Raw genomic sequence first — 10619 nt, forward strand, 5'->3', positions numbered from 1 at the left:
GATCGAGCGTGCACCCGAGGCGCCCCGAACATGCACCAAGGTGCACTCGGCCCACATGTGAGCGCAGGTCGTTGCGCCCGAGGTGGTGTGTGGGCACCGCGTTGCAGACGGGACACTGCACGCACACGACGCCCCGTCCAGGTGCACGCACGTAGGCCGGGCCGGGTGCACACCCGACGCCCTAGCAAGGTGCGCGCACCCGGGCAGGGCTCACACTTGGCGAACGGGGCGCACTTCGCGAGGGAGGGTGTGCACCTCGACGGGGGTGGGTGGCCGGGGTGGATTCGCACGTGGGTCGCGGTTTGCTAAGTACACACTGCGACAAGCTCATAACGGGTGCGATCATACCAGCGTTAGTGCACCGGATCCCATCAGAACTCCGCAGTTAAGCGCGCTTGGGCCGGAGTAGTACTGGGATGGGTGACCTCCCGGGAAGTCCCGGTGTTGCACCCTTTTTTAGTTTTTCGCCGGGCGTCGCAATGCTATTTGAATAAACCTTTTGCCCGTTTGCGTTCTCGTCGGGGCCGGGCCGGGCCGGGGTGCGCTGCCCGCACTACCGCGCGCGCGGGGGCGACACCGAGCGCGCACCCGAGGCGCCCCGAGCACACAGGCCACGGTGCAACCCGGGCGTTGTGCGCGCACCCCGGTGCGCCCGAGGTGCTGCGCGCGCACCCAGGTGAAATCGGTGTGCACCTCGGCCAGTGCGCGCTCGGTCGAGTCGCGCACGTTGGCCAAGGTGCACGGTGATGTTTCTTACTCTAAGGTTCCGCACCAGACGCCCGGGACAGGTGAGCGAAGCTGGGCGGGGCCGGGTGCGCGGCCGGGGCAGGTGCACGCAGCTGGAGAGAGCTTTGGAGCACACCAGAGGTGCGCACCTTGGAGCACACTTCGGAGCGCACCAATGATGCGCTCCATTCAAAAGTTTCCTGAAAAGGCAAAAAAAGTTGAGATTATAGAATTTCCCACTTGAGAGATTGTAAAAAAAAAAAATTTAAAATGAAGGAAACGCGGGTGCCAAGGTGTGCGCGCCCGGGTGCGCAGCCCAGCCAAGGTGTGCGCACCAAGGCGCCCACCCTGGCGAAGGTGCACACAAGGTGCGCACCCGAGGCAAACCGGACAATTAACCCAACTTTCGACTTCGCGCGCACCTGCGCACCTTGGAGCGCACTTCGGAGCGCTCCTTGGTGCGCACCAATCTTGGGCACCTCGGAGTGCACCATGGCGCCCACCAAGGTGCGCACCCGGGGCAAACCGAGCTCCGACTTCGTGCGCACCTTGGAGCGCACGAAAGGTGCGCACCATGGCGCCCACCAAGGTGCGCAGCCCAGCCAAGGCGTGCGCATCAAGGTGCGCACCCTGGCGAAGGTGCGCACCCGGGGCAAACCGAGCTCCGACTTCGTGCGCACCTTGGAGCGCACAAAGGGTGCGCAACCCAGCCAAGGTGTGCGCACCCCGGGCAAACCGAGCTCCGAATCGTGCGCACCTTGGAGCACACTTCGGAGCCCTCCTTGGTGCGCACCGATGTTGCGCACCTCGGAGCGCACCCGGGGAAAACAATGCAATTAACCCGACTTTCGACTTCGTGGGCACCTCGGAGCGCTCTCGGGTTCGCACCTCGGAGCACACCGAGGTGCGCACCTTTGATGCGCTGCCTTCACCAATTTCCAGAAAAGGCAAGAAAACATTGAGAAGGTGTGCGCACCGAGGTGCCCACCCTGGCGAAGGTGCACGCGAGGTGCGCACCCGGGGCAAACCGGGCTCCGACTTCGTGCACGCCATGCTGCGCACCTTGGAGGGCCATGGTGCGCACCTTGGAGCACACTTCGGAGCGCTCAATGGTGCCCAACCCAGCCAAGGTGCCCACCGCGGCGAAGGTGCACGCGAGGTGCGCACCCGGGGCAAACCGGGCTCCGACTTCGTGCACGCCGCACCTTGGAGCACACTTCGGAGCGCTCCTTGGTGCGCACCAGGGCGCGCAACCCAGCCGAGGTGCCCACCCCGGCGAAGGTGCACGCGGGGTGCGCACCCGGGGCAAACCGGGCTCCGACTTCGTGCACGCCATGGTGCCCACCGCGGCGAAGGTGCACGCGAGGTGCGCACCCGGGGCAAACCGGGCTCCGACTTCGTGCACGCCGCACCTTGGAGCACACTTCGGAGCGCTCCTTGGTGCGCACCAGGGCGCGCAACCCAGCCGAGGTGCCCACCCCGGCGAAGGTGCACGCGAGGTGCGCACCCGGGGCAAACCGGGCTCCGACTTCGTGCACGCCATGGTGCCCACCGCGGCGAAGGTGCACGCGAGGTGCGCACCCGGGGCAAACCGGGCTCCGACTTCGTGCACGCCGCACCTTGGAGCACACTTCGGAGCGCTCCTTGGTGCGCACCATGGTGCCCACCAGGGCGCGCAACCCCGCCGAAGGTGCACGCGAGGTGCGCACCCGGGGCAAACCGGGCTCCGACTTCGTGCACGCCGCACCTTGGAGCACACTTCGGAGCGCTCCTTGGTGCGCACCAGGGCGCGCAACCCCGCCGAAGGTGCACGCGAGGTGCGCACCCGGGGCAAACCGGGCTCCGACTTCGTGCACGCCATGGTGCGCACCAGGGTGCCCACCGCGGCGAAGGTGCGCACCCGGGGCAAACCGGGCTCCGACTTCGTGCACGCCGCACCTTGGAGCACACTTCGGAGCGCTCCTTGGTGCGCACCAGGGCGCGCAACCCAGCCGAGGTGCCCACCCCGGCGAAGGTGCACGCGAGGTGCGCACCCGGGGCAAACCGGGCTCCGACTTCGTGCACGCCATGGTGCCCACCGCGGCGAAGGTGCGCACCCGGGGCAAACCGGGCTAGGACTTCGTGCACGCCGCACCTTGGAGCACACTTCGGAGCGCTCCTTGGTGCGCACCATGGTGCCCACCAGGCCGCGCAACCCAGCCAAGGTGTGCGCACCAAGGTGCACGCGAGGTGCGCACCCGGGGCAAACCGGGGTCCGGCTTCGTGCACGCCGCACCTTGGAGCACACATCGGGGCGCTCCCGGGTTCGCACCGGCGTTGCGCACCGTGGTGGGCACCTCGGAGCGCACCGTGGTGGGCACCTCGGAGCACACCAAGGTGGGCAGCGAGGTGCGCACCTTTGATGCGATGCCTTCACTAATTTCCATAAAAGGCAAAAAAAAACGAGATTTTAAAATTTCCGTTTTGAAAGATAGTGAGAAAAAGGGAATGCTGGTGCCATCTTGAGCCCGCCCTGGTGCGCAGCCCAGCCAAGGTGTGCGCACCAAGGTGCCCACCCTGGCGAAGGTGCGCGCCCGGGCAATTAACCCAACTTCCAACTTCGCGCGCGCCAGGGTGGGAGCGCACCCAACAACCGGGCCTGGGAAGAGCCAATGCGAGAAACCCCACCAAACGCTCTGACAAAAAAAGAGGGGGCGCTCCAGTAACCCCGCTTCGGAGCGCACCCTGGGCAAACCCAGCCAGGGTGCCCACCCCGGCCAAGGTGCAGGCGAGGTGCGCACCCGGGGCAAACCGGGCTCCGACAACGTGCACGCCGCACCTTGGAGCACACTTCGTAGCGCTCCCGGGTGCGCACCTCAGAGCACACCAAGGTGGGCAGCGAGGTGCGCACCTTTGATGCGCTGCCTTCACTAATTTCCAGAAAAGGCAAAAAAAAGAGGAGATTTTAAAATTTCCGTTTTGAAAGATAGTGAAAAAAACGGAACGCGGGTGCCATCTTGAGCCCGCCCTGGTGCACAGCCCAGGTAAGGTGCCCACCCTGGCAAAGGTGCGCACCCGGGCAATTAACCCTACTTCCGACTTCGTGCGCGCCAGGGTGGCAACCGGGCCTGGGAAGAGCCAATGCGAGAAACCCCACCAAACGCTCCGACAAAAAAAGAGGCGGCGCTCCAATAACCCCGCTTCGGAGCGCAGCCGGGGCAAACCCAGCCAAGGTGCCCACCCCGACGAAGGTGCACGCGAGGTGCGCACCCGGGGCAAACCGGGCTCCGACAACGTGCACGCAGCACCTTGGAGCACACTTCGAAGCACTCCCGGGTGCCCACCGGCGTTGCGCACCGTGGTGGGCAGCGAGGTGCGCACCTTTGATGCGCTGCCTTCACTAATTTCCAGAAAAGGCAAAAAAAAATGAGATTTTAAAATTTCCGTTTTGAAAGATAGTGAAAAAAACGGAACGCGGGTGCCATCTTGAGCCCGCCCTGGTGCGCAGCCCAGGCAAGGCATGCGCACCAAGGTGCCCACCCGCGGTGCACGCCCGGGGCAAACCGGGCTCCGACTTCGTGCAGGCCGCACCTTGGAGCACACTTCGGAGCGCTCCTTGGTGCGCACCATGGTGCCCACCAGGGCGCACCCGGGGCAAACCGGGCTCCGACTTCGTGCACGCCGCACCTTGGAGCACACATCGGAGCGCTCCCAGGTTCGCACCAGCGTTGCGCACCTTTGATGCGCTGCCTTCACTAATTTCCAGAAAAGGCAAAAAAAAATGATATTTTAAAATTTCCGTTCTGAAAGATAGTGAAAAAAACGGAACGCGGGTGCCATCTTGAGCCCTTCCTGGTGCGCAGCCCAGGCAAGTTGTGCGCACCAAGGTGCCCACCCTGGCGGAGGTGCGCGCCCGGGGCAAACCGGGCTCCGACTTCGTGCACTGCATGGTGCCCACCAAGGCGCGCAACCCAGCCAAGGTGCCCACCGCAGCGAAGGTGCACGCGAGGTGCGCACCCGAGGTGCACACCCGGGGCAAACCGAGCTCCGACTTCGTGCACGCCGCACCTTGGAGCACACTTCAGAGCGCTCCTTGGTGCGCACCAGGGCGCGCAACCCAGCCAAGGTGCTCACCCCGGCGAAGGTGCACGCGAGGTGCGCACCCGGGGCAAGCCGGGCTCGGACTTCGTGCACGCCGCACCTTGGAGCACACATCGGAGCGCTCCCGGGTTCGCACCAGCATTGCGCACCTTTGATGCGCTGCCTTCACTAATTTCCAGAAAAGGCAAAAAAAAAAAAAAAACGAGATTTTAAAATTTCCGTTTTGAAAGATAGTGAAAAAAACGGAACGCGGGTGCCATCTTGAGCCCGCCCTGGTGTGCAGCCCAGGCAAGTTGTGCGCACCAAGGCACCCACCCTGGCCAAGGTGGGTCACGGGGTGGGTCCTAGGGTGGGTAACGGGGTGGGTACTAAGGTGCGTGCCAAGGTGGGTCATGGGGTGGGTGCCAAGGTGGGCACCAGGGTGGGTGTGCACCAACCCTAGCCAGGGTAGGTCACGGGGTGGTTGTCGGGGTGGGCGTCAAGGAGCCAAGGTGGGTGGCAAGTAGCCAAGTTGCGTGCCAAGGTGGGTGTCGGGGTGGGTGCCAAGGATCCAAGGTGGGTGCCAAGGAACCAAGGTGGGTGTCTGGGTGGGTGCCGAGGTGGGAGCCAGGGTGGGTCCCAAGGTGAGTGCAAAGGTGGGTGCCAGGGTCAAGGTGAGTGCCAATGTGGGTTCCAAGGTGCCAGGGTCAGGGTGAGTGCCAATGTGGGTTCAAAGGTGCTAAGTTGGGTGCGAGGTTGGGTGCGAGGGTGGGTGGGTGCCAAGGTGTGCTAGGTGGAAGCCCGGGTGGGTCGGCATCCCATGGGTGTCGAGTTGGGTGCCTGATGGGTGCTTCTTGTCAAGTTTTAGTCGTCGGGACTCATTTCGAGCCTTAGAGGTCGTTTCTTGTCCGGTTGCCCTGTCTTCGACCTGGGAACCCAATTTTGGTCCTCGGGTCCCATTTTTTTTTGTCTCGCATCCCACTTTTGGCCTGTGGCCTTTTCGGGGTCGATTCTCGTTTTGGGCATCAGAGCATGTTTCTTCTCCTAAAACCCAATATTTGTTTATTAAGTCTCGGAACACATTTTTGTTCTCGTGGACCCATCATGGGTCTTGGAACGCATTTGTGGTCCTTGGGTCCCATTTTGCATCCCGAAACTTGTGTTTTGGTGCTTGATCCCTATTTTGGGTGCCCACCTTGCACCAAGTGCGCACCCGGGGCAAACCGAGCGCCTTGGTGCACCGGGGCAAGATCGAGCGTGCACCCGAGGCGCCCCGAACATGCACCAAGGTGCACTCGGCCCACATGTGAGCGCAGGTCGTTGCGCCCGAGGTGGTGTGTGGGCACCGCGTTGCAGACGGGACACTGCACGCACACGACGCCCCGTCCAGGTGCACGCACGTAGGCCGGGCCGGGTGCACACCCGACGCCCTAGCAAGGTGCGCGCACCCGGGCAGGGCTCACACTTGGCGAACGGGGCGCACTTCGCGAGGGAGGGTGTGCACCTCGACGGGGGTGGGTGGCCGGGGTGGATTCGCACGTGGGTCGCGGTTTGCTAAGTACACACTGCGACAAGCTCATAACGGGTGCGATCATACCAGCGTTAGTGCACCGGATCCCATCAGAACTCCGCAGTTAAGCGCGCTTGGGCCGGAGTAGTACTGGGATGGGTGACCTCCCGGGAAGTCCCGGTGTTGCACCCTTTTTTAGTTTTTCGCCGGGCGTCGCAATGCTATTTGAATAAACCTTTTGCCCGTTTGCGTTCTCGTCGGGGCCGGGCCGGGCCGGGGTGCGCTGCCCGCACTACCGCGCGCGCGGGGGCGACACCGAGCGCGCACCCGAGGCGCCCCGAGCACACAGGCCACGGTGCAACCCGGGCGTTGTGCGCGCACCCCGGTGCGCCCGAGGTGCTGCGCGCGCACCCAGGTGAAATCGGTGTGCACCTCGGCCAGTGCGCGCTCGGTCGAGTCGCGCACGTTGGCCAAGGTGCACGGTGATGTTTCTTACTCTAAGGTTCCGCACCAGACGCCCGGGACAGGTGAGCGAAGCTGGGCGGGGCCGGGTGCGCGGCCGGGGCAGGTGCACGCAGCTGGAGAGAGCTTTGGAGCACACCAGAGGTGCGCACCTTGGAGCACACTTCGGAGCGCACCAATGATGCGCTCCATTCAAAAGTTTCCTGAAAAGGCAAAAAAAGTTGAGATTATAGAATTTCCCACTTGAGAGATTGTAAAAAAAAAAAATTTAAAATGAAGGAAACGCGGGTGCCAAGGTGTGCGCGCCCGGGTGCGCAGCCCAGCCAAGGTGTGCGCACCAAGGCGCCCACCCTGGCGAAGGTGCACGCAAGGTGCGCACCCGAGGCAAACCGGACAATTAACCCAACTTTCGACTTCGCGCGCACCTGCGCACCTTGGAGCGCACTTCGGAGCGCTCCTTGGTGCGCACCAATCTTGGGCACCTCGGAGTGCACCATGGCGCCCACCAAGGTGCGCACCCGGGGCAAACCGAGCTCCGACTTCGTGCGCACCTTGGAGCGCACGAAAGGTGCGCACCATGGCGCCCACCAAGGTGCGCAGCCCAGCCAAGGCGTGCGCATCAAGGTGCGCACCCTGGCGAAGGTGCGCACCCGGGGCAAACCGAGCTCCGACTTCGTGCGCACCTTGGAGCGCACAAAGGGTGCGCAACCCAGCCAAGGTGTGCGCACCCCGGGCAAACCGAGCTCCGAATCGTGCGCACCTTGGAGCACACTTCGGAGCCCTCCTTGGTGCGCACCGATGTTGCGCACCTCGGAGCGCACCCGGGGAAAACAATGCAATTAACCCGACTTTCGACTTCGTGGGCACCTCGGAGCGCTCTCGGGTTCGCACCTCGGAGCACACCGAGGTGCGCACCTTTGATGCGCTGCCTTCACCAATTTCCAGAAAAGGCAAGAAAACATTGAGAAGGTGTGCGCACCGAGGTGCCCACCCTGGCGAAGGTGCACGCGAGGTGCGCACCCGGGGCAAACCGGGCTCCGACTTCGTGCACGCCATGCTGCGCACCTTGGAGGGCCATGGTGCGCACCTTGGAGCACACTTCGGAGCGCTCAATGGTGCCCAACCCAGCCAAGGTGCCCACCGCGGCGAAGGTGCACGCGAGGTGCGCACCCGGGGCAAACCGGGCTCCGACTTCGTGCACGCCGCACCTTGGAGCACACTTCGGAGCGCTCCTTGGTGCGCACCAGGGCGCGCAACCCAGCCGAGGTGCCCACCCCGGCGAAGGTGCACGTGGGGTGCGCACCCGGGGCAAACCGGGCTCCGACTTCGTGCACGCCATGGTGCCCACCGCGGCGAAGGTGCACGCGAGGTGCGCACCCGGGGCAAACCGGGCTCCGACTTCGTGCACGCCGCACCTTGGAGCACACTTCGGAGCGCTCCTTGGTGCGCACCAGGGCGCGCAACCCAGCCGAGGTGCCCACCCCGGCGAAGGTGCACGCGAGGTGCGCACCCGGGGCAAACCGGGCTCCGACTTCGTGCACGCCATGGTGCCCACCGCGGCGAAGGTGCACGCGAGGTGCGCACCCGGGGCAAACCGGGCTCCGACTTCGTGCACGCCGCACCTTGGAGCACACTTCGGAGCGCTCCTTGGTGCGCACCATGGTGCCCACCAGGGCGCGCAACCCCGCCGAAGGTGCACGCGAGGTGCGCACCCGGGGCAAACCGGGCTCCGACTTCGTGCACGCCGCACCTTGGAGCACACTTCGGAGCGCTCCTTGGTGCGCACCAGGGCGCGCAACCCCGCCGAAGGTGCACGCGAGGTGCGCACCCGGGGCAAACCGGGCTCCGACTTCGTGCACGCCATGGTGCGCACCAGGGTGCCCACCGCGGCGAAGGTGCGCACCCGGGGCAAACCGGGCTCCGACTTCGTGCACGCCGCACCTTGGAGCACACTTCGGAGCGCTCCTTGGTGCGCACCAGGGCGCGCAACCCAGCCGAGGTGCCCACCCCGGCGAAGGTGCACGCGAGGTGCGCACCCGGGGCAAACCGGGCTCCGACTTCGTGCACGCCATGGTGCCCACCGCGGCGAAGGTGCGCACCCGGGGCAAACCGGGCTAGGACTTCGTGCACGCCGCACCTTGGAGCACACTTCGGAGCGCTCCTTGGTGCGCACCATGGTGCCCACCAGGCCGCGCAACCCAGCCAAGGTGTGCGCACCAAGGTGCACGCGAGGTGCGCACCCGGGGCAAACCGGGGTCCGGCTTCGTGCACGCCGCACCTTGGAGCACACATCGGGGCGCTCCCGGGTTCGCACCGGCGTTGCGCACCGTGGTGGGCACCTCGGAGCGCACCGTGGTGGGCACCTCGGAGCACACCAAGGTGGGCAGCGAGGTGCGCACCTTTGATGCGATGCCTTCACTAATTTCCATAAAAGGCAAAAAAAAACGAGATTTTAAAATTTCCGTTTTGAAAGATAGTGAGAAAAAGGGAATGCTGGTGCCATCTTGAGCCCGCCCTGGTGCGCAGCCCAGCCAAGGTGTGCGCACCAAGGTGCCCACCCTGGCGAAGGTGCGCGCCCGGGCAATTAACCCAACTTCCAACTTCGCGCGCGCCAGGGTGGGAGCGCACCCAACAACCGGGCCTGGGAAGAGCCAATGCGAGAAACCCCACCAAACGCTCTGACAAAAAAAGAGGGGGCGCTCCAGTAACCCCGCTTCGGAGCGCACCCTGGGCAAACCCAGCCAGGGTGCCCACCCCGGCCAAGGTGCAGGCGAGGTGCGCACCCGGGGCAAACCGGGCTCCGACAACGTGCACGCCGCACCTTGGAGCACACTTCGTAGCGCTCCCGGGTGCGCACCTCAGAGCACACCAAGGTGGGCAGCGAGGTGCGCACCTTTGATGCGCTGCCTTCACTAATTTCCAGAAAAGGCAAAAAAAAGAGGAGATTTTAAAATTTCCGTTTTGAAAGATAGTGAAAAAAACGGAACGCGGGTGCCATCTTGAGCCCGCCCTGGTGCACAGCCCAGGTAAGGTGCCCACCCTGGCAAAGGTGCGCACCCGGGCAATTAACCCTACTTCCGACTTCGTGCGCGCCAGGGTGGCAACCGGGCCTGGGAAGAGCCAATGCGAGAAACCCCACCAAACGCTCCGACAAAAAAAGAGGCGGCGCTCCAATAACCCCGCTTCGGAGCGCAGCCGGGGCAAACCCAGCCAAGGTGCCCACCCCGACGAAGGTGCACGCGAGGTGCGCACCCGGGGCAAACCGGGCTCCGACAACGTGCACGCAGCACCTTGGAGCACACTTCGAAGCACTCCCGGGTGCCCACCGGCGTTGCGCACCGTGGTGGGCAGCGAGGTGCGCACCTTTGATGCGCTGCCTTCACTAATTTCCAGAAAAGGCAAAAAAAAATGAGATTTTAAAATTTCCGTTTTGAAAGATAGTGAAAAAAACGGAACGCGGGTGCCATCTTGAGCCCGCCCTGGTGCGCAGCCCAGGCAAGGCATGCGCACCAAGGTGCCCACCCGCGGTGCACGCCCGGGGCAAACCGGGCTCCGACTTCGTGCAGGCCGCACCTTGGAGCACACTTCGGAGCGCTCCTTGGTGCGCACCATGGTGCCCACCAGGGCGCACCCGGGGCAAACCGGGCTCCGACTTCGTGCACGCCGCACCTTGGAGCACACATCGGAGCGCTCCCAGGTTCGCACCAGCGTTGCGCACCTTTGATGCGCTGCCTTCACTAATTTCCAGAAAAGGCAAAAAAAAACGATATTTTAAAATTTCCGTTCTGAAAGATAGTGAAAAAAACGGAACGCGGGTGCCATCTTGAGCCCTTCCTGGTGCGCAGCCCAGGCAAGTTGTGCG

At 64.1% G+C, this 10619-nt stretch overlaps 2 non-coding genes across 2 annotated transcripts; both read left to right on the forward strand.

Moving 5' to 3' along the window:
- The first annotated feature begins 334 nt into the window (after positions 1-334).
- LOC131860867 (5S ribosomal RNA) lies at positions 335-453 on the forward strand. The gene has a single exon (XR_009359951.1). It is a non-coding gene; the product is annotated as a 5S ribosomal RNA (ribosomal RNA).
- Positions 454-6368: 5915 nt separating this feature from the next.
- Positions 6369-6487, forward strand: LOC131860868 (5S ribosomal RNA). Its single transcript, XR_009359952.1, has one exon. It is a non-coding gene; the product is annotated as a 5S ribosomal RNA (ribosomal RNA).
- The last annotated feature ends 4132 nt before the right edge of the window (positions 6488-10619 follow it).

This window comes from Cryptomeria japonica, unplaced genomic scaffold (assembly GCF_030272615.1).
Source record: "Cryptomeria japonica unplaced genomic scaffold, Sugi_1.0 HiC_scaffold_20, whole genome shotgun sequence".
Taxonomy (NCBI): Eukaryota; Viridiplantae; Streptophyta; class Pinopsida; order Cupressales; family Cupressaceae; genus Cryptomeria; species Cryptomeria japonica.